Below are 3149 nucleotides of genomic sequence, written 5' to 3'. Positions count from 1 at the left end.
TGCTTTGGTTGTTTTATTTTTATGTGCTTTCAAGGTAATTACAACTCATAGCAACTCTATGAACAACAGTTTGAAATCTTGCCTTTCCTATGCCGTTCTTGTGATCTCCCACATTAGATCTCATAGATACAGTCAAATACATATATACATACAAACATACATGTATACCTGCTTGTAAAAAGATAGATGCATACTTAATCCATTAGTGCATGTTTTTTACTGTTGCTACAAATAGTATGTTTTAATATTCTTTATTCTTGAGGTTTTTTTAGTAACATTATTTACCTTAATCAAGCCGTGCACACTTGACTCAAATTAGGCATTACTTTTCCCATTAACAAAAAAGAATAAATGTCTATAGTCTAGAGAGTGACTCCCCTTCCTTTCTCCTCCAATCCCTGGTAACCACCGAAGAGCACTGGCTTCTAAATATATTCCTATTTTTGTCTCTTTATAAAAGTAAAACCATACAATAGTTGCCCTTTTATGACATCAGAGCTACCACAATATATTTCACTCAGCATCTCTTTGAAATGAATTAATTTTATAAAATTGTTAAAAATTTGCCCCCCTCCCAACCCCCTAATATTATAGTGAAGTCACTTGGCAGAAGTTGCTAGGATTTGAGCAAATTGATTGTGCAGCTGAGTAAGCTGTAATTGTTAACAATCTCAACCTCTTCACCATTTATCATGATGTTGCCAAGTGGCCTAGTGGTGAAAATCTTTGTTTCTTGATGTTGAGCTTCAATCCTTATTGAAGACTGTAGTCCTTGACCTTCTGCAGCAAATGCCTCCCGTCCTCCTTAGATTCAGAAAGCAAGATTCTGTCATTTGCATAATGCAAGTTGTTGATGAGTCTTCTTCCAATCCTGATACCACATTTTTCCTCATAGAGCCCTACCTCCTGGATGATCTGTTCTGCGTATAGATTGAAAAGGCATGGTGATAGGATGCATCCTTGGTGTACACCTTTCCTGGTTTTGAACTACGCAGTTTCCTTGTTCTGTTCTGATGATTGCCTCGTGGTCCAAGTATAGGTTTTGCATAAGCACTATCAAGTGTTTTGGGATTCCCATTCTTCTCAGAGTTAGCCACGGTTTGTTGTGATCCATGCAGTAAAATAGCTTTGTATAATCACTGAAACACAGACATTTCTCTTGCATTCTCTGCTTTCAGCCAAGATCAATCTAACATTAGTTAAAATATCCCAGTATCACTGCCTCTTCTATGTGCAGTACCAGCCTGCACATCTGGCAGTTCCCTGTTGTTGTTATGTTTCAGTTATTTTTGGTTAATTTTCAGTAGAATCTTGCTTGTATGTGATATCAATGATATTGTTTGATAATTTTTGCACTCTGTCAGGTCACCTTTTTTTGGAATCGGAACAAACATGAATCTCTTCCAGTAAGTTGGCCAGGGGGTTTTCCTCCAGGTTTCTTAGTACAACTTGGTGAGCACATCCAGGTCAGTGTTTGTTTCTTGAAATATGTCAGTTGTTGTGCCGTCATTTCCTGGGACCCTCCCCCCACCCCAAAATTCCTTCAGAACAGCTAGAACTTCTTCCTTCATCGTCACAGGCTCTTGATCATACGTATATACATAAATATATTTAATCACTGCCATGACATGGAAACTAATCAATTAGAATAAACATGTTACAAAGCACAATGACTACAGGAAGGTCTAGTGGATATTAAAGGAAGGGCAGTGGTGGTTGCGAAGTTAATGAGGGAAGGTAGTCATTCAACTGGTATGGAAGTATTTAGATATTTTAACAATTTTTACACTTTATATTTTGATATGTGTTGCAAACAGAATATAAAATGATTTCTTTCCTTTCTTTCATTAACACTGGCATTACATATTTTTCTTTTTGCCTTGATTGGTTGTATTTCATTGGTCATACTGCCCAAGCATAAAGAATGTTCACATTAAAAAAAAAAAGAAAGTTCACATTTTTCCAATTTAAAATTATTATTATTGTAAGTTGTAAGTAACTTGTAAATATAGGTTACCAGTGTTTGTTATTTCAACACTCTTTGTGTTGTACAATTTAGTGACAGATTATTTTCCCTCTTATTAAAAAATTTGTTTTCAAATAATTTGATTTTTTAATGGTTGCAAAAAGAACAAAGAATTTCTATATTTTTAGAGTCTCTGAATTACATTCCCCATTACCAAAAAATAACAAATGTCTCTCATCCAGAGAGTGATCGCCGTTCCTTTCTCTTCTAATATCTGGTAACCACTAGTGAACATTCATTTTTGCATATATAGCTATTCTTGTCTTTTTTTTTTAGTGTCCATAAATAAATTTGTTTTGGAAATTCATTTAAAAATTTACAAATTTGTATTCTTGTCTTTTAATAAAAGTAAAACAATATAACATTTGTCCTTTTATGACATCAAAGTTGTCATTTTATATGACTTATTAAATTATAAAAATTATGAATTTACCATCAATACAATACTAACATCCAATTTACAGACTCTTGCTTTTACCAGCCTAACCTTAGTATCAATCATCTCTCCAAAGAGTCCTGATTCCTTTTGTTAAGGAATAGTATTTAAAATGCAAAGTTTTGGCACTAGATGTGGATAATTATAGTTGAATAACATTATTCTAGGCCTTCTAAATGGACAGAACTAAAGAAACATTTTTATGTACACCCCCCCAATTTATCTTAAACCCTATGAAGCTATATTGGTATCTCCAGTTCCATTCCCTCACCACTGAAGTTATTCTAACTTTCCCTTTTTGTCCCTTATTTGTAGCTCTAGTCTCTGACAGAGAACTATACTGCCAACCCAAAGGCAGCTGGTTCGAATCCACTGTTGTGTGGGAGAAAGATGACAATCTCCTCATGTGTGAATTGAAGCTCCTGAAAACCCATTGAAGGATCATCTATGAGTCAGCTCCAATTCATCAGTGTAACAATATGACAAACTCTGACAGTAAGAAATACGACTGATTTATTCATATAGAGAATAATTAAAAACTTTGTTGTTGTTGTTGTTATGTGCCGTCAAGTCGCTTGTGACTCATAGCGACCCTATGTACAACAGCCATAAACTCTGCTCTGTCCTGTGCCAATTGCACTGTCTCTGACACTCCCATCCCAATTATCCCAGTCACTGAATCAATCC

Source organism: Elephantulus edwardii, unplaced genomic scaffold, assembly GCF_000299155.1.
Source record: "Elephantulus edwardii isolate Elephantulus edwardi_28Jun2011 unplaced genomic scaffold, EleEdw1.0 scaffold00001, whole genome shotgun sequence".
Lineage (NCBI taxonomy): Eukaryota > Metazoa > Chordata > Mammalia > Macroscelidea > Macroscelididae > Elephantulus > Elephantulus edwardii.
Note: the sequence above shows the minus strand (reverse complement) of the source record.